The following is a 20,374-nucleotide window of genomic DNA, read 5'->3' on the forward strand; positions in this document are numbered from 1 at the left end:
AACCATTTCCGAAGCAATGACTTTTATCCTTTCAGTGATTTCCCGGGGAGCACAGCACCGAGGTGATTACTACCACGGAAGGCGAAAGCCAAGGACGGAGCCGTGGTTTCAGCCAAAGTCTCGATTTCACCGGAGCTGTGTCAAGCAGCGAGATTGTGACCATGGCCTGCGCCACCATGGTAGGATGGGTTTGAATCTCGGTATCAACCCAGATGAGCAAAAGCCCCACCGTTGCGCCTACAGAGAAGGAGATCCTAATATGACAACCTGGGATCAGAATCATCTCCTCTCATCCAGAGATCTTTCTCTAGGTACACATGTCACTTCCTGTTTAAAATATATCAATATGAAATTGGAGCCACAGTAGGGCTGACAGATCGGGAGGTGATGCATTGGAAGGGTAGTTGGTACTCATAGTCCCTGCAGGATGGGGCACGCTATGCCATGGGGGGGAGGGCACACAGAACAGCCCCAGTTCTTCAGGGGGCAGAGGGAAAAGGAGGAATTGTGAGGGAAAGTCTTTGCTGTGGTTTCCATGGTAAGGTGAAGTGAGCAGCTCAGGATTGACTCTTCTGAATAGGTTCAGTGAGGCCTTGCGCATGGGGACTGGCCCTAGTCTGAGATCCCTGGGGCAGGTAAATACTACCTCTGAGAGTGACAGCCCCATAGAGGAGATGTTGAGATTTGGCCAGGATTGGTTGGTCTGCATTATGAAAAGTGGCCCCTGGGAAAGTTGTATTTCTAGGACTTGGCTATGCTAAAGGGGGATTGAGGGAGGCTTCTGGGGTTCACAAGACCTTAGATGCCACAGCATCAGAACACAGAGAATAAAAGCCATGGTTAACAAACTGCCACCTTGGGTAACAGATTTTTACACTGTGTACCTCAAAGCAGCCTAAAATCTACCAAGGCTTAGAGGAGGAGTGTTTAATGATACTTTAAAAAGCATTTGTTTTGAGAGCTATCCCTACACACCACCCAACCCATTTGTTAGTCATCTGCTTGAAGAGCCACATATGACAACTGATTATATAGATCCACTTCCATCCTCCAACACACCTTTCTTGACCTCATAACTGTGTAAATGAAGTTAGCTTAAGCCAAACACATGTGAATGGTAGAAAAACCTTGGTTCTATTTAATTCTAATTTGCTCTTCTGAGAAGTGTTTTTTTGGGGAGAGGGATGGGTTGCCTGGGAGATATGGTTATCAGGCCAGAGTTTGAGTTGTCTGAAGTAACACGGACATTATTTTAAAAGCTCTCATACAATGGAAGGATCAGAGAAGAGAGCACCAGATAGATGAAAATGTTGGTGAGGCAGGAGCCTGGCTGCCCAGCATCCCTGCACATTCTTGCTGCATGCACTGGACTTTGAAGCTCACCCATCTCCTCATCCTGAGCAGTGTCTGTGTCATCATACAAACGTCTAAGTAGGTCAAGGTGCCCACAGCGTGACTCTTCCGTCGAAGGCAGAGAACGGCTTGTCTGTTGCTTGCCACATACTTGCTGTTCACATAAAGTGTGGGACGCTTGACCCCAGGTCCCCTGACTGCTGGGTAGACAACTGCATGTGCAGTACCCATCAGGATTCAGTGCCTGGCACATGGAAATACTCGGTAGATGCTGTCATCCTCCGGTCCTTCCTTTATCTCCCACCTGTGCCCCATCCCTTAGCAGGTCCTGTCAGCTCTACTGCCAATACATCCAGCTGGTTCCTGTCTCACCACCTCCTCTCAATTGTGCTCATCACCACCTCTCACCAGGTGACAGGCACTTCCAACTGGCTTCTGGCTTCTGCTCTTGTCCCCTCTGGGTTTATCTTCTTTACACCAGACCTGGATCCTCAGATCTTGTTCCTCCAATGCTCAGAACCCTCCATTGGTATCTGACCTATGCTCAGAATAAATAGCAAAGGCCTAACAGAGAGGTTGTTAGGCCCTACATGAGCACTTCACCGACTTTCAAGTGCCCACAAGCCACTGAAGGTCTTTGGAAGGTCTGCCTCAGTGACTCTAAGGGGAACACATGACTGCATTTCTATCAAAGTCTTGGATGTTTCTAATGCTGCTGGTGCAAGATCCCTGCAAAGAATACAGAGAACTCATGAGGTCATATCCATTCCCCCTCGTCTTTTCTGATCTCCTTCTTGCTAAGTGCAGTCATCTTCATTGATCTCTTCGTTGTGCCTCAACACCCCAAGTAAGCTCTACCTCAGGGCCTTTGCATGTCCTGTTTCTTTGTCTGGTATATTCTTCCTCCAGATACTTGATTGACTCACTCCCTCACTTCCACTAAGTAGTGACTCGGTTACCTCTGTTGTTAAAATTGTACCTCAACCTCCCCCAGCAAGACTCTCCATCTCCATTCTCGACAGAACATGTAACTACAGAACATATCTACAGGATGTGTAACTTTCAAACATCATACACGTTACGTTTACTTTGTGTTCTGTCAGTCTCTCCCATCTTGAATGCTAACTTCGAGAGATAGCACCATCTTGTCTTTTTGTTCAGCTCCTAGAAGAAGCTCCAGCATTTGGAGCAGACTGGTATCAGAGCAGCTTCTCCAGAGGAATAACAATCTCTGGTCCCCCTCACAGAATCTCCCCAAGTAAATTAAATTCTTTCTATCCCCTTGATAATGAATTTTTGCTTTCAAGCATTCCTAACTGACCGGTCTCGATACTTCTAATTAGCGATGTGGTCTTCCTACCTCCAATCAGATCACGTTCATGTACTTGTTTGCTTCATATTTGATTTTGGCATAAAATTCCCATAGAGGACATGCATAGGGCTTTTCCTGGTTTGGGAAGTAATCCCCAAAACATGATCCTGAACACCATAATACTGAATTTTGAAATTCTGAAAGAGCAATTTCCAAAATTTAATGTGTGGAAAATAATTTAAATATAGTTAAGACCTTTATTTACATTTTAAAAAGGGAATTCATTTGAGAAACAAAAACATAGCAAAGCACTTTATAGGCATCTCTACACAGGCAATGATATATTTTGCATAAAACACTCAGGTCTACTACTGACAGTCACATGGGTATGTACACCTACGAGCAGATGAAATGTATTCATAAATGTGTCAAAAAGTGAAAAGTATTAGGTATGATCAAAATATACAGTGAATGGTTAAATAAAAATAAAAAATTATTACAGTAAAAGACACATTTCCATTAAATTCCCCTCAAAATACTCCCCCATGACTTTCAACACATTTATCCCATCATGCTTGTCACTTTCTGAGACAGACCTGGGAAATATCTTTTGTGAGTGTCTTTAGATGCAGTATCATGGCTGCCTCAATATACTGAATCAATTCAGAATGCTCATGGCAATTTCTGTTGAGGTGCTATGTCTTTGTCTTAATGAGTTTCTCATGGTTGGGACAAAATTGCTGAAGGAGAGATTTATTTTGGCTCACATTATAGTTGGCTGGCTCCAAGACAGCATGGTAGAGGTGTGTGGCAGAGGAATAACTGCTCATCTCATGGCAGTCAGGAAGCAGAGAGCTGAAGGGAGGCAACAGGAAGAGAGATATAGCCTTTCAGGTCACACTCACAGTGACCCACCCTTCCAACCAGACCCCACTTCCTAACAGCAGATCTCAGCTCTAATGCCCCAGTAATCTAATCACCTTCCAAATGCATGTGGCTTTAGGGGCCATTTTGATCTAAACTAAAATTGTCCTCATTCACCTTATTTAGGGGATCTGGCACTATGTGACTTGTGGCTCTTCCCCAAAATCAAAATGACTGTGAAAGGTAAATGCTTTGAATTGATTCAGTACATCTAGGCAGCCACAACAGCACAATTAAAGACACTCATGAAAGAGGACTTCCAGAACTGCTTCAAGAAGCGGAAAGAACAATGTGTTTGAAGTAAAAGGGAAGTTTTTTAAGGGGGATTAATGGCAATATGTCTTTTACTGTAATACAGTAAGTCCCTGACTTACAAATGAGTTCCATTCCAGGAGAATTATCTGTAAGTTGGATTCATTCAAAGCTAACAAAGTGAGTCTTATACAGCACGCCTGTGACAGTGTGTAACTCCAATGTTCGTTCATAAGTTGAGGATTTACCGTAGATTTTTTAAAAACTTTAAACATTCACTGTAATTTTGATCACATTGCATATGAACACATATCACTATGGTTGGCAATTGCATGCATGCCTTTATAACTGCAGTCATCTGAAGTGTGGTGATGTACAACTTAAATTATTTTTAATGAAATGGATCTAAAACTGTGATGGGTCATCATTGCACATGCATCCACCAAAGAACCAAAGATCTGGAGAAATTTTATCTTTCACAAATACAGACCTATCTAGGTATCTATCTATCTATCTATCTATCTATCTATCTATCTATATTGGTTCAGAATGCTTTTGTTTGCAAACAGTTTGGTTCACAAACAGTGTTTGGCAAAATTTTGTTTTTGTTTGCAAACACTACATTGAGTGACAAACATGACTGCAGCCATCTTTCCCACAAAAACATAAATGTGGCCATCTTTTCCATAATCATAGAACAAATTAAATTCTTGAACCAAAGTACCCGAAATATATATATTGGGGGGCGGGGAGAGTGAGGGAAGAGAATGACAAGTTTGAGTCCAGACTGGGCAACTTAGTGATTTAGTGAGACTCTGTGTTGTGGTTTGTATCTAGATGTTCCCCAAAGCTTCATGCACTCATAGGTGGGGCTTTTGGAGCTGGCTAGATTTAAGGTGTGTGATACCGGGATTACGGGTGTGTGGTACTATATTAGCCCACTGATTGGAATTAGCATAGTTCTGGGTGTGGTTGAATGAATTTCCTGAAGACAGAAGTCCCACCCTGGATATTGGTGGCACCACCCAAAAGGCTTGTATCCTAGATGGGATAAAAAGGAAAGACACGCTCCCTGCTGCTGCCTGCATCTGCCTGCTGCTTTGCTTGCTGCTCCTTCCTACTTTACTGTTTCTCCTTGCAATGTCCCTGTGCCATGCTGCCCTGCCTTGGAGCCTGCAGACTATGGACTGAAACCTCTACAAACTGTGAGCTGAAATAAACTTTTCCTCATTTTACTTGGGGGTGCAGGTATTTTGTCTCAGCAACAAGAAAATAACTAAGACACTATATCTCACCATAAAAAAAAAAAATGAATAAGTTCTGGGGTATAGCTCAGTGTGAAGGCCCTGGCTTCAATCTCCAGTACCACAAAGCAAACAAACAAAAAAATGCAAATGCAGATATACAAAAAAGACACATCTTCATATATTGAGAAAGTCTAAGCATTTGTACACACATGCACAAAGCTTACCCACATAGTCAATGTTGTGGTAATGCATTTTCAAGGATCCAAACTTTAAAAAAAAATACATGAACAGATTAGAGCTCTCTAAAAGTCTTCATTTACATAATCTACACCTGTAGTATTGGAAATAATACAAAAGACCACACTGAATTGTAAAATAATTACACTGACCACTTAAAATAGTCGAAAAATCTAAAAGAAACAAGGAAAAAGCCAAACCCCAAACAATCCCTCCAAAAACTTTTTAAAAAATAGAGCCATGGATAGATGATGGATGATTGCATGAAGGTGGTGCCTAGGAGGTGTGGGCTTTCATGATCCTAAACTGTATTTAGAAATTTGCTGCTGCTTTTTTCTTTTAGGACAGGCTCTCCCCAAAGAATATGCTCATGTTCATTTTCTGTGAGCTGATCTTCCCCACCGGGTCCACTCAAGTTTACACAACAGTCCCTCTGGAAACACTCTCACAGACACAAGCAAAATAGTGCTTTACCATGTTGGTAGGTATTCATTCCACCAAATCTAATGCAGTTATCTTGTATACAATCAAAATGCATTAATTCCTTCTCCAGAATTCTGCTTTCTACCTCTCCCTATAGCACCTTCTTTTGAAATGAACACTGCAGTTTTTCAGATTTCTGCTTTCTGGATTGCAACAATTGGAATTTTAATTTGGAGGGATTATAATTTTCAGGATTTTAGTCCTTCGTGATTTTAGGCTTTCAAGATTTAGTCTTTAGGGATTTTAATCTTTCAGGATTTCAACATTTGGGATTATTGGATTTAGGATTACATCTTTCAGGATTATGACTAGCTCTGGCTGGACTCTTCAGTATAACTTATTGGTCTGTCTTTGCCATGTACTGTCCAGGGAGCACGGCTATGTGTTAACTTCACTCATCAGTGAATTCCAAGCACGCTGCGGCTTAGAGCTTGGCACATAACCTACGTCATCAACCTGGGTGGAATGAAGTCATGAATAGCAGCTGTAAATGTTTCTATTTTGCAGGATGACTTAAGTTTATCTCCATCGGTTTTTTTTGGGGGGGGGGTTGTTGAAAAGGGGCCAGCAGCCCCTTACCTGATGTCATTAAAGACAGAGAGCTCAGATCTTGGTGGGAATAGCTACCAGTGAATGAATGAGCAGCCTGCTACCCTTATTGATGAAGTTCTTGGTGCCTTCCAGAAAAGGACAGTCAGAGGACTTCACTGCTGCTCCTGGGTGGTCTGCACACAGGCAATCAATGCTTACTCCCTGCCCCTTGGAGCGACTGTCAGAATCAATAAGCTGGAGGTGGATTTGCAAAGACCTGTCATTTCATGTATTATAAGACCAAACCTTTAGAAACTCAGCATTCCTTTAGATTCAGTAAACATCTGTAGAGCAGGCAAAAGCTGGCATTTAGAATAAGAGGAGTTGAACCAGAAAGGGGAGGGGAGCGTGGGGCACTGATCACATGAATATCAGGCTGTCATCCTGAGCCATCGGGGGAGTCTCAAAGAGCTGAGTGATGTGGCCTAACTTAGAGGAGCATGCTAGAGTAAAGGGAACGTGCTTGGGTGTTTAATGACCTGGGAAAGTCCTGGAACCCTCCTGGTAATAATTTCATTATCAAGGTAATTGGACATCAGGGACTCCCCGCACCCTAAAATAGGATTGCCTCAAATCTCCACTTGTATGGCTTGGATGCCTTAAGTCCTTGCTGAGTGTGCAAAGCCCTGGAAGCTTCTCTCTGGGCTCCTCTCTGGTAGATGCTGATGCCCTTTCACTAGGTACCAAATTGGACCCCAAAGGCAGTATCTTTGGTTTTTTTCCCCTTCCTGTGGGACCTATCCTTGCAAAGATCTTTAGACCCTGGGGTGCTTACCAGGAAAGGCAAATGGCACCATGATGTCTGGGTAGTGAGAGTGTGGGGTCCACAACCAGACTTCAGGTGCTGCTGCAGTATTTACAAGCTCCCAACCTCACATCAACACCACCACCACCACCTTTATCCATTGGCAGGGCTGCACCTGTGACCCTCTAACTCCTGATGTATGCCAAAGCTACCCGGAGCTCAGCTCTAATGAGGGAGAAGGGTTTCCTTGCTGCCCTTTTATATTATGCTGTGTTAGACACCAGGACCCCAGAGTGGGGTCTTCCAGAGTATTTGGTCCCTTGAGATGCTGGCCGGGGAGGCAAATCTATTGTCACCACCAGGGCCCATGCAGGAGCTCACTTCCCTTTGACCACACACACAGGACCTGTCTAGCATCTTCTTCCAGAGTGGATTTTCTCTTGAGAACTTCTTCAGTATCTCAGCAATTATGACAATGATTATGGTCTTATTCACTGATATGTTGACTAAATCCTGAGATGGAAACAGCTGAAACTCAAGCAGGGCCCTCCATGGCATAGGAACAGGTGCATACCTGGCACAGGTGTCAGGAAACCTGATTCCAGGGCAAGTTCCAGAACAGACTAGGTGTGTGACCTGAGGCAAGTCACTAACCTTGCTGAGCCTCAGTTTCCACTTAAAATGGCCATGATGACATTTTCTGTTGCTTTTACAAGTTGCAGGAGGTTAAAATGAATCAGTATAATTGAAAGAACACACTTTGTTTTACACACAGTCTCATTACAAGGTACTAGAAAAGCACAAAGCATGCAGAAGGAGAAGGAGCCTATCTCGAACTTTTCAGGTTTGGGACCCCCGCCGCCCGCAATGTCTTTCTGGAATGGAGCTGCACTGAAGGTGAGCTAAGGGGTGGAATTCTAAAACTATTCACCTGAGCAAGAAGCTGAAAACATTCCCTAGTTTTGTTAGTGCTTGGTCAGATTCTCATCTAAAAAGTGTTTAGGTGACTGAGTTTAAGTCTGGTTTTATTTTTAATATTGAAATAATGTGTTTCTGGTGCTGCTTTGTGGCTTTTTGTCCTTCTCCTCTCAGCCCAGATTGTCTGTGTGTCCAGTGGGCACACAGTCTCCTTGCAGAGAGCTCCCAGTTAATCACTGCAACCAATCCGTGCAGTGCAGCAGGATAGTTGGCAGGAGGTCTGTCCTCAAAGAGTGGTGGTCATGACTGATGGCTTTCCTGGGGAGAATCTGTTTCAGAGCTCATGCATGCAGCTGTTGGCAGCAGTGGGTTCTTCACAGGGTCTCAGCCATTCATAGCTGTTGGCTGGAGACTTCCCACAGTGCTGGTCACTCAGAACAGTGCAATCAGCTGCCATCAGAGTGAGCAGGCAAGACAAGAGCAAGTGGCCAAGACAGACCCTGGCCCTGGAACCAGCCCAACCTGTGCTAGTGAAGCTGCATGAGCACCTGAACCCCAGGTGGTGGAGATCTTGGGGGATCTTTTCAGAATCACCTAGCACGGTATGCATAGCTGGTGTCCCAGGGCTGCACACAGGTCAGGCTGCATGCAGAGGAGATAACCAAGAGTGAGAGAGGTGCTCTGAGGCTGGGGCCCTGGGTCCTCCAGGCTTTAGGGAGCAGAATATGGGAAGGAACCAAGGAAGAAGAGGAGGCGATAGTGAGGTCCATGGATGGTAGAGGCTGAGACTGATGACACAGGAGCACCAAGGAATGGAAATGGAAGGCAAGGATTGAGACGTGGAAAAGCAACCTTACACTATCCATCTTTTGTTCTTTTTTAAAAAAAAAATACTCAAATTGCCATATTTAATAAATAAGTTTAGGTATACAATATAATGACATTCATCATTGGAGATTTGTACCTTTACATAATATATCTTGATTCTTATTTTTTTCCCCTTCCCTTGCTCTCCCTTCAACCCATCTTTTGTTCTTGAAGGGCTTAGTTACTAAGAAGGGGAGCCTGTCCCAGACCTCAGAGCCCAGGAAGTCCTTCCCCCTTCTTCACCAACAAATTATATGACAAACCCGTTAGGTGGTCATTGTGTCCGCCTGGTCTTCCCTAGCTTCAGGCTGGCAGGGGAGTTCAGAGCGTGCAGGTGAGGGTGGCAGTACCAGGCAGAGAGCATCTGCACAGAAAGGAGATCCGCAGCTCTGCAAACCTTTTCTCTGGACTCTGCTGCATATGGGGTTTGGGCTTCCACAGGCATAGCCACTGAGTCATCACCCGCACTGAAGGAGCACACAGTTTGACTTTGGGTCCCACCCTAGATGAATTCCCAGCCAGGCAGCCAAAGAGAAAAGGGGCAATTAAGCAAACAGTAATAAAGAAAGGAGGAATAACAACATCCAGGAAGTGTGAGGTCTGTTTCTTGCCTTGCAGGGCATTTGTGTGGCTTAGTATAGTGGGTGTTCGTTCATCCATTCAGCCAGTAAATACCTATTGATCACCTTCAATGCCTCAAGAACCAGTGTAGGTGCTGATGCCATAGCATCTCAATCTATTTTGTGTTGCTATAACAAAATGCTTGAAACTGGTACTTTATGTTTGCTTCCCTTTAAAATTTTTTTAAATGTTTTATTAGTACATTTGGAGTACATAATGATTACATTCCTTGTGTGAAGTTGGTACATGTACATAATGCATCTTAATTCCTTTTTCATCCCCTTCCCCTCCTGCTTCCATCTCTTGATCTTTTTCCCATTTGAGAAAGATTTATCTCCCTACTTCTTATTATTTATCCTTTATTTTGCTCTTTATTTATAATTTGGGTTTCTTATATAAGAGAAGCCATGTGATATTTAAGCTTGTGTGTCTGATTATTTCACTTAACATTTTTTTTTTTTTTTTTGGTACCGGGGATTGAACTCGGGTCCTTGCGCTTGCACAGCAGGAGGCAAAACCACTGAGCTAAATCCCCAGCCCTCACTTAACATTTTGGTCTCAAGGTGGATCCATTTTCCTACAAATGACTCAAGTTCATCCTTCTTTATGGCAAAGTAGTACTCCATCATGTATATATTCCACATTTTCTTTTTTTTGAAAATAAAACAAGCTTATTAAAACTCAAATTATAAAACAAATATCTCTGAGTCAATATCTATGCAACCAAAGTTATTTAAAAACAAAGCGGAGAGAAGACACAACAATTGCAAATAATCTTTGTAAAAACACCAGAGGTTCCTCCCAATACCTGACAACCAAAACACTACATGCCAGACATGGGCAGGCTGGGAGAGACACCCTTTCCCTATTACCCATGACCCTATACCTAGACATTTCACCAAGAAAGTCAAGGTTGTGTTCTCACAGAAACCCGTTTCATTCACAGCTTCTGGATACCAAGGTCATCCTATTTTTCCTGAGCAAGTTTGTTATTGTTTTGGAGTTGCTGTGGGAATAATACTAAGTCTCCTAATCATTTCACAGTGGGCTAAGGTCACCATCTAGATTCATTTAGATTTGACATAAAATACAGAAGCCTGGTCTCTAAGTTTTTTCAAGAGTTGTCTTCATGCTTGCTGCTTATTGTGTTGAGCCTGTATCAGGTGAGACTTTCTGTGCTTCCTGGATCTATTTTTCATGAATTTGTGACATTTTTATACCATTCTTTTCCTTATAAATTTTGCTTCTCACCTCCTTTTACTCCTCCCCATTCCAATGGTACAGAAGTTAAAAGTTCTGATGTTGTTTTACATATCTCTGAGACTCTTACTTTTTAAACTTTTTTTTCTTTTTCTTTGTTCTTTTGATTGTCATTTACTGACCTACAGGGTCTCTGACTCTTATTATTTCTCTGATGAGAACTTACTTCTTTCTATTAATTTCAACAGTATTTGCCTTTGTTTTTTGAGAACGGTTATAATAGATGCTTTCCATGATCCTTCCTTCATGTGGGTTATTTCAGGGATGAATGCTGACCCTTTCCTTAAGAATTGTTCAGATTTTCCTGATTTTTGGTATGTTTTGTTGTGTAATTTTGGGTAGTGTCCTGGGCAGTTTGCTGGTTGTTTTGTGAGGCTCTGGTTCCTATTATCATCCTCATGAGAGGACTCAGTTTCCTTTTTCCTCTCATCTTGCTAGGCAGTCAACACAGCAGGTTCAGACTACTCACTGCATCCTGCCGTCATTGTTTCAAGATGGTCCTCAGGTCTCTCCCACCCATCAGTTTTACCAATGAGTGGTGATTTTCGTTGTCATCACTTTCTGAAGCCTTTGCTCTGCCACTTTGGTTTTGTTCTGGGCACACATCTTAGCATGAGTCTGGGACTTGTACTGGCTCCTACATGGACTTGCATAATCCCTTTCTCCAGCTGTCTCTTTGGAATTCTATCTACGTCCTCACCCTACCACATGACAGGTCAACTCTCAGGCAAACAGCAACAGAAAAAGAGCAAAAACATGGCAGCCATTCCCTTCACTCCCTGCAGACTGTAGAAGCCTCCTTAGCTGTTCCTTTGTAGAGATAGGTGATGTGTTAGCATTTTAGGTCCCTCTGCCACTGCTGAGGCTTCTCCAGCATTGTTCTTCAAGAACAGGAAAGTGATTCAAATGCAAAACAGCCCATCCCCATGGAGTTCCCTAGGAAGCCTCCCCCCCACCCCGGACCTTAGGAGCTGCAGATGCTTCCACATTTTCTTTATCTATAGGTAGGTGTATAGCCCACCTCCAAAATTTAGCTATTACTAATTGTGCCACTATAAACATGGGTATGTGTGTGTATCACTGTAATATGATCTCTTTAACTCTTTCAAGAAGATACCCATAAGTGGAACAGCTACATCAAACGGAATTTCTAGTTTTAGTTTTTTTTGAGGCATCTCCACACCGACTTCCATAGTGCTCATACTAGTTTACATTCCCACCAACAGTACAGAAGGCTTCCTTTCCCCTCACAGCTTCACCAGCACTTAGAAGTTTATTTAACTTGTAGTTTTGGAGGCTGAAAATCCAGGGTTCAGCACCCACATGCGGTGAAATAGTCATGATGTGCCGTAAAGTGGCAGATGGAATCACATGGTGAAAGGCTGTGCAAGAGCGAGAGGTCACATGGTGAGAGAGAAGCAAAAGAACAAGCCGAGAAAGCTGCAGTCATTACAGCAACTCACTCTTGCGATGACCAATGAGGCCCTCCACACCTAATCTACTCCTACAAGACATTAATGCCTTCTGCAGGCTGTGGCCCATGATGTAATAGCCACCCACTAGGTCCCACCTAGGAAAGATGTCACCATCTTTTAACATACCACACCAGGGACCAAGCTTCCAGCACTGTAAATCTTTATCAGCAAACTGTGCAGACCACATCACATGGTAAGCAAAGGCCAACACAGGCCCCTGCTCTAGTGGCTTACAGTCTAGAAAGATGACAGATGTGAACTACACAACCCCCCAAAAAACATAAAATCAGAGCCATGGTCACTCCCCCAAACCCCATTTGACCAAACTTTAGCCAGGTTCCCCTGAATTCTCTTCTCAACAAGGCTTTAAATTTAGGTCTGGTGCTGTCTTAATGTAGGGAACAGGGAAAGGGGACGTTACTAGAACCTCTGCAGTAAGTCCTAGTCTCCTGCGAGCCCCGGCAGTACATGGCGAATTACCGGAAAGGTAGAAAAATGAGACTGAGAAGAGGCTGAGCTTTGGGTCTGATCAGTGCTGCTCTGGGCAGCAAAGATGAAAGCCCCCAGCTTACTGCACCTTTGATTCAGTACATCGGGAGAAACAAATGTAACAAATGACTTGCAGAGAGTTCAGTACATCTGGGTAAACAAGATGCAACAATCCAAGAACAAGGAGGAACTGAGTAGATGTTTGTTCCTCCCAGGATGTTTTCAGCTCCCAGGATGTTTCTTGTCCTGGAGAATCACAGCATCACCGGATCATTGAGGTCTCAGTTGTGACCTGAGGCCAAAATGGAATTATGTCTTGGAGTTCCATAGCTGGGGTGTAGGCAGGAGAACTAAGCAAACCAAATGATTTTTCCCTAAAATTATGTAGCATTGCTCCCGACATCTTAACACCTGATAAATCAGTTTGGTAAAAATTCCCCCATCGTTGGCCCGGTGTGGTGGTGCATGACTATAATCCCAGCACTGGGGAAGCTGAGGCAGAAGGCATGATGTGAGTTTGAGGCCAGCCTGGGCTACATAGTGAGTTCAAGGCCAGCTTGAACTACATAGCAAGACCCTGTCGCCAAAAAAAAAAGAACCCCCCACCCTTGATCTGATCACCCTCAACAACTGATCAAATTCCTTGTCCTCCATTCTCCATCCTCCATGCTCTCTGACCACCCTAGCCTACCTTCAGCAAGAATCATGTTAAGTCAGTTTAGTGAGAATCCTCTTGCTCTTGATGTCTCTTGGTAATTTTTAATCCATTGACCCCTTCACCCCACTCATGAACTGGATATCTCCAAATGTCCTTGTATTTGCAGGGGAGCTCCTTCTTTCTCCCCACAGTGATAATCTTGACACCCATGTCAGTAATCCTCACTATTTTAACAGGTGTCAGAATAGATTTTTAACATAACATCTGTGAAGGTGAAACACCTGATTCTGTGGAAGGAAATAAATTCAACGAATAGGAAAATCTGATCTTTCAAGGATGCCAAAAACTGTTGATGCTGTAGTTTTGATGTATTTTTTTCCCTGCCAAAACTCACGTTGAAATTTGGTTGTCAATGTAGTGGCATATGTGTGCATGGGGGAAGCTTTAAGAAGTATTAATGTCTTCCTCATGAGATGGCATCAGTTCTCATGAGAGTGGGTTGCTATAGTGTGTTTGGCCCACTTTGTATCTTCTTCTCTTTCATGTGTGCTATGCAAGTCAGCTTTGCATTACTGTAACAAAATACCTAGGATAATAAACTTATAAAGAAGAAAGGTTTATTTTGGCTTGAGTTGAGATCTAACATCTTAAGGCAGGATAGAAGTTAGAAATTAGCCAAAACTTAGAAATAAACTAAAAAGATGAGCTTCAGGCCCTGCAGGGCCATGCTAGAATATTGTCTAAGAGGCCCATGCAAGGAAGACCTACTTAGGAGAGGATGCTTGATGTGATTGACTATTAACTGTTGATTAGAGACCAAACTGTGTGGAGTTGAGTGTTAGCTTGAAGAAGATGACTAATTTTCAAATGATTTTTGTCCATTAGAGATGCAAACATTTCTTTCTAGTAGAAAAGATGATCTAAAGGAGTACAATTTTATTGCCCTATTGAGTTGTCTAAGTCACTTTCCCCATTGCTGGAGCAAAATACCCAACACCTACAATTTAAAGGGGAGGTTTATTTTGGCTCATGTTTTCAGTCTATGGTCAACTGGCTCCAAGGCAGAAATGGCGTGGTGGAAAGGCCTAGGTGGAGGACATCTGCTCATTCCATGGCAGTCAGGAAGCTGAAAGAGAAGGGAGGAGTCAGGGAAGGAAATAAACCCTTCCAGGTCACGCCCCCAAATGTCTCACCTCCAACCAGGCCCCATCTCCTAACAGCAAGTTAGCAATAGGGCCCCCATGATCCAGTCTCCATCCACACACATGAGAATTTGGAGGACATTTTAGATCTAAAGCACAACATTAATGTAGTAGACATATTTCAACATTCCTTTCCTGAGAGAACATACAAAAGGCCTGTCCCACTAAAGCCCTTTGGTCAGCTTTCTCATCCTGCTGGCTCCCTTGTTGGTCAGGGGAGTAAGTCTCTATGAAGTGTTTAGTGTACATTTGCATGAGAATCATGCTTTCAATTCTTTAAAAGACACACTTGAATAGAAGTGGTTGGAGGAATTTAGATAACTGTCATTGGCACCTATTTGCTATAGACCCAGGATTTGGACTTTGAGAAGTCTGAGAGAACTTGGAAAAATATAGGAATGTCCTAGCTGTATTCATGGAGTTGCTGCAGTCAGGAGTGAAAAACTAAAAACTAAAAAGCCATTACATTTTCTGTGTCATCACTTCAGTCACAGTGTTTCCTATCCAGCAAGAGTTGGGGGTGCATTTGTCCATTACCTGAATGGTTTATATGTCTAAAGTGAATTCTCCTATTTTCTCCTTTCTATACTTTGCTGTTTTTATCATTGGGGCATCTTCCTCTCTGCCCTGGGTTTATAATCTCAAAATTGTTCTTGGGTTTTTCCTGTCCCTCTCCCTCCTCGGACAATCAGTTCCTAAGTCCTGTCAGTACTTCCTTCAGCCTGTCTCTGGGACATGCCTCTTCTTTGTCCCCATTGTCTACTCCAGGTACTGAGATCCATGAGGAGCTATGACAGGATCCTCATGAGTCTTCCAGTTTCCAGACTTTCCCCTCGCTGATCCATCCCACAAATTATTGCCAGGTTAATCTTCTATATAAAGATGTTGTTTTCACATGTCACTACCTCATTTAGAATCTTGGGTGCATCTGTAGTTGTAACCCAGAGTCATTTTCTGACTTCCATAAGTTTTTGTGGGAAAAGCCAAGTGAGGTGATAACTGATTATATTTTCTCCTCAAAATCCTCAGGTTTCCCCCCAAGTTTGGCTTGCCTACTGCCAGGAGGCTCTAAGCTTAGCTTGCCAAGCTGTAAGACCCACTAGTAAACTGACTATGAGTGGTGTTATAGTTTATATCTAAAATGTCCCCCAAAGACTCATGTGGTTCCAGGTGGGGGTTTTGGGAGTGACTGGATCATGGATATGTTTCTAGATCATGAGTGTATGGTAACTGGATAACACCAGGGATTGAATTAGCACATTTCTGCATGTGGCTGAATGGATTTACTGAAGACAGAAGGCCCACTCTGGGTATGACTGACACCAACCAATAGGCTTCTAGCCTGAAGAGAATAAAAAGGGATAGGAAGGCTTGCTTCTTCCTGCTTCCTGCCTGCCTTTCCATGAATGGTTTCTCCTCTGCCGTATCCTTCTTCCATGACACCCTGCGTTGCATCTAGACCACTGTGTACACTGAAACCTCTACAAATGGTGGGCTAAAATAAACCTTTTTTCCTTTAACTTTGGGTGTTTGGTACTTTGTCACAACGATGAGAAAGTACCTAAAACAAGGGGGTACTGATCCATGGGTATCCACCTTGGGGGCCTGACATAAAGATGGGTCCAAAAGAAATAGCCAGTGCTAGATGGAGTCCACTGAATCAGTCTGATCCTTTCCTGGGATTCTAACTCCAGATCAGAGTGGCAGAGGAGAGTCAGCGAGGGGCTGAGGATGAGTCATCTAATTTGGAGTACTGGAGTGGCAGCTATAGGGACAGCAATATGACAGTATTTCTAGACCCACAGTGTGTCCTGAATGATCTCTTGGCACATTAACCATGTCTTTTACTTTCTGTATTCTGATGCTTTGACATCTGGGACCTTGCTGATCCTGGAGGGATGGCTTCTTTCCAGGGATAACCAAGTCCAAGAAATAGAAAGCAACTGGCCATCCCCAGCCCCACGGCTACATGATTTTCAGCCAATTAGAGACCTACTCCAACCACCTGCTTTATTAGGCTCTTGTACACAGGACCACTGTCCACTTGCTATGATCACTCCTGGGTCAGGTAAGAAATTAGGAGCAGCCCCTATAACCTAGAGTACCTAGAAAGTCTTCAAACTGGCCAACCCTCAACCTGCTTACCCTGCTTCACACACCCCTTTCCACATTTGCCTCAAAAAGGGCTTATGCTCAAAGTTCCCTTCCTTCTCTCTGACTTAGTGCTGCACTGTGTGGCCTCCTGTGGCACAGCATTTCTTCTATGGTGGGAACAATAACAATAATTTTAATGGCAATCAACTCCTTTTGAAAGACTCAGTTCCCATACTACATGCCTGACTCTATAGACTTTGATTATTTAGCTGTCCATGCTTTTTTTTAGAGGCAGGGCTATGTGTTTTTCCCATCTTACCCCTTGTGTTTTAGAGTCAACAGTCTTTACTCACAATAAATGAAGTATCTCTATTCCTTATAATCTAAAAAAAGGTGAACTATAAAGATACCAGATCTGGCCAGAATCTCTTCTACTTTTTCTTCTAATGTGCTTTTTGGGTCCTTCAATTTCAACCAATGGGCAATCTTTGCATTCCCATATGTTCCTGTCCTCCAGACATGAAATCCAAGGTATCCTTGCAGCAATGACCTCTGTCCTTCTCACTGTTGGATAAACCTTCTCTTTCTGCAAGTCTTCACTTCCTACAAGGCCTCGTCTCTCCTGTGGTGGCTTCCATGATTTCATCATCATGGGCAACAGTGCCCTTCTCAGAACACTGGCATCATCTACCACCTGGACAAGTATAGGGAAGCCTATCCCACCATACATTTTGCAGTATTCTCTTCTCAAACTCAGGAACTACCTCTCCTCAAAGTTTTACGTTCTCTCAGTTCCAACACGAAATGTTCACTCATTATTTTGTGTAATGACAGGGTGCATTTGACTCCAAATACAACCTCATTATCTTCCTTTGCATCAAGTTAGGGTGTAAAATCCCCAAACATGTTGACAGTTGTTCCCCAATGAACTAGAGACTGGCCAAAAAGGGAAGCCAGGTCTTTGCTCACCTCTGATCTAGGCTGAATGCAGCTGGGAGGTGAAGTCAGTGTCCCTTGTTTTCCTGAATAGAAAGCCTAATATTTCATGACACTCCAGAAAGGTTCAATTTCTTTAGTTCATTGTCAGGCCTAGAAAGAAAAGTGAAGGACATGGGCCCAGGATTTAGCTCAGTGATTTCGTCGCCTGCTGCACAAGCACAAGGACCCGAGTTCGATCCCCAGTACCAAAAAAAAAAAAAGAAAAAAAAAGTGAAGGACAAATGAAATAAATTAAAGAAGACCCCCCACCACCACATCAAAAGGGGCTGGGCCATCAGTCCCCAACCATTTTGGCACCAGGGACCAGTTTCATGGAAGACAGTTTTTCTACAGACAGTGGAAGGGGGTGTTTCAGGATGATTCAAAGGAGCACACAACCTAGATCCCTCACATGTGCAGTTCATAGTAGGGAAATAGGGTTCCCACTCCCACAGGAATCTAATGCTTGCCGATCTAACCAAAGGGGGCACTCAGGTGGTGATGTGAGAAATGGGGAAAGGCTGCAAATATGGGTGAACCTTCATTTGCTCACCCGCCACTTACCTACTGCTGTGTGGCCCAGTTCCTTATAGGCCATGAACCTGTATCAGACCATGTCCCAGGGGTTGGGGACCACTGATGTAGGGGACTATGTCTTGTGCAGAGGCTGGGGCTGGGGGCAGGGCAGGAGGCTTGGTAATTAGATGTGTGTGCCACAGTGTGGTCCTGGACTGACCTGTTTAGAATAAAAACATTTGGCTTCATTTTCACAGGATCCAAGTCATGTTGTAAATGTTTAAGCATTTCAGGCCACATTCTTTTGAGTCCCTTGAGACTTTCTTTACAAAAAACAAAAGGGAGTGGAACCATGTAGCTCCTGGGATCATCTCCATTCTGAGATATCACATCTGAGTTTGAACTACACAAATAACTTGGACACCAAAATTCAAGCCCTGAATATACCTTTTAAACTACAAGCTAATTATTTGTGTCCAAATCAATGGGCTGTGTCTCTTTAAATTTCTTTTCATTCATGGTGCATGCTGTAATCAGCAGATGCCCCCCCCCCCCCTTAAAACAGACCCTTCTAATAGCTAATATCCTGCAGTGACTGAAGCCATTAGAAGGATTAGGCCATTACTATCCTGCCCAGCAAACACATAATGCTCATGGGGATTGCCTTTTTCCCCTTTGGTGGTTGTTTTTATGGATGAATCAGGACCCAATGGTGGGTTGAAAAATCAAAATGAGGAGGGCAGAGGGTTATGGCCATTCTTTTCAAGGACACCTCCCAAACAGCCTTTGGATTTGTGATTCCTTTGTTAGAACGGTGGCATATGTCAGCTTTGTGGATAGAACAAGCTTTGAAAGGACACAGACAGCGCGCAGACCTCTGTCCCTCGTTACCATAATATCTAATACTCATCCTTTCCAGAGCACGGCAGCAAATGCGTGCTCTGCCTGTTCACACAGCCCTGTTTGTGCTGTAAAAGACTAGCAAGTAGCAGCCCAGCCCAAAACATATTACAGGGTTGAGGAACGCTCTGAAACACTGCCACCTAGTGGCGCTCTGTGTCACGACAGTACACAGCAACAGCAGAGAACCTCAGGCTTAACAAGCTAGAGAAGCAGGAGAGGGGCCGAAAGCTGGCCTCGAATTGTGATGCACCTTACAGAAAAGCACCCTCTTGACACAAAGACAATAGTTTCTAGTTTGGAGTTGCCCAAATAGGTTAAGTAACAGAAACGTGGAAAAATACCACTGAGATACAAAGAAAGGAATTAAGAAATGTAATGAGATGGGACATCAGAGCAGTCCCTTCTAAATGGAAGGAACACATACATACTTTCCCAAAGCGAGAGCTGGAGAAGATGACTGGAAGATGAGTCAATAGAACTTCTTTTGGAGTCCGCCTCGATTAGAATGACTCAGTGCCACATGTCTGGGTTATTAAGAATCCTTGATCTCTACTGACTGGGAAAGTCATTTTACGTGGGTTTCTTCACCTGGGGGGCGGAGCTAGACCTCTAAATCTTCCAGCCCCAACATTATGTGCGTTTGTTGTCTGAAACACCCAGTGAAATACAGAACGTGTAAGTTGTGGGCAATCCTTCCTATTGCTGTATGGAAGAATCTAAAAAATAGGTCATTTTCACCCCTGAGTGGTTTGGGTCTCGCTGGGAAATGCACAGAAAGGATCACTGCAGGGCTTTGGTGATTCTCGCCCGATATCAAACCTCTCAGCATCTGCAGCTCCTGGAGATCTGCAAGCTTCTGGCTCCTCAGTGCATGTGGGGGAGGGTTTGGGAAGGACTTGGCATAGAAAGGAAGCTGTACCCCACTAAAACTGAAGCTCAACCGGAAGTTAATGGGTTAGAAATTGAATAGATCACTCTTTTTAGTAATATTTTCATTTTTAAAAGAAAATTTCTTTTACAGGGCAAAGTAATTACAAGGAAATTAGATTCTGCTGGTTGAAATGTAGGAATGCAGGCAGGTGGTCAGGGAAATGTGTTTCCGGGCTCCTCCAATCATATGTGATAGTTCCCGCCTGGCTTTAGTTGTGCATATTTCTTGGGGAAAAGCATATGTGATCACTATTTTAAAGATTGTTAGAATCACTTTCATATCTAAGGCCTGAAAGAAGATTTGGGCTCAGGCTCCATT

The 20,374-nt window shown here is 43.5% G+C and overlaps 1 long non-coding RNA gene across 1 annotated transcript; it reads right to left on the reverse strand.

Moving 5' to 3' along the window:
- Positions 1-14,369: 14,369 nt before the first annotated feature.
- On the reverse strand, positions 14,370-18,578 carry LOC110343927 (uncharacterized). Its single transcript, XR_002386195.2, has 3 exons — positions 18,271-18,578; positions 17,698-17,817; positions 14,370-14,558 (listed from the first exon to the last, which is right to left on the reverse strand). It is a non-coding gene; the product is annotated as an uncharacterized LOC110343927 (long non-coding RNA).
- Positions 18,579-20,374: the final 1,796 nt, after the last annotated feature.

This window comes from Heterocephalus glaber, unplaced genomic scaffold (genome assembly GCF_053883595.1).
Source record: "Heterocephalus glaber isolate CG9 unplaced genomic scaffold, H.glaber_assembly_v1.0 deba00001720, whole genome shotgun sequence".
Taxonomy (NCBI): domain Eukaryota; kingdom Metazoa; phylum Chordata; class Mammalia; order Rodentia; family Bathyergidae; genus Heterocephalus; species Heterocephalus glaber.